Below are 699 nucleotides of genomic sequence, written 5' to 3'. Positions count from 1 at the left end.
CTAGGTCAAATGGGTACTATCTGCAACTTTGGGCATTCTTGCGCTACCCCTTCTCACTTCATATCAGCTGGATGCTTCACTCTCAGCTCTAGACCTCTGTGGCTATGTCCTTGTCCATAGGCTCAGGTGTCCCCAGGTCTCACCATATTTTGGACCAACCAGCCTTTCTTCTCTCTCTCATCTCCAGGTCCACAGGAGTCTGTGGAACGTGGTCGAACTCAGCCCATTTCTTCATTGCTGCATTTCCCCTTCTTCCACTCACCAGTAGCCGAACATGGGCACCAGCAAGCTTACAGGCCTGCTCATGTGTTCCCTCTGAGTTTTAGTCTTAAGAGAGGGGATTTGTCCTGAAGGGGCTTGATTGCTTGCAGTGATGGTTCCCCAGCGAACAACTTGCTTATTCTTGTAGTAGACAGTCATACTGCCATTTTTGTTTGGCTTTTTCCTGATGATCTCTCTTTGAAGGTGTATCTTCTGTCGCTCTAGCTGTTTCAGGCTGATCTGCTTATCCTTTCTAGTGGCATGGTATTTTCAATATTCTTCTCCAACACCATAATTCAGATGCATCAATTCTTCTATAGTCTTCCTTATTCACTGTACAACTTTTATATGCATATGAGGTCATTGAAAATACTATGGCTTGGGTCAGGCACACCTTAGTCCTGAAACTGCATTCTTTGCTCTTGAATATTTTAAAGA

Source organism: Chrysochloris asiatica, unplaced genomic scaffold, assembly GCF_000296735.1.
Source record: "Chrysochloris asiatica unplaced genomic scaffold, ChrAsi1.0 scaffold00034, whole genome shotgun sequence".
NCBI classification, from domain to species: Eukaryota; Metazoa; Chordata; class Mammalia; order Afrosoricida; family Chrysochloridae; genus Chrysochloris; species Chrysochloris asiatica.
Note: the sequence above shows the minus strand (reverse complement) of the source record.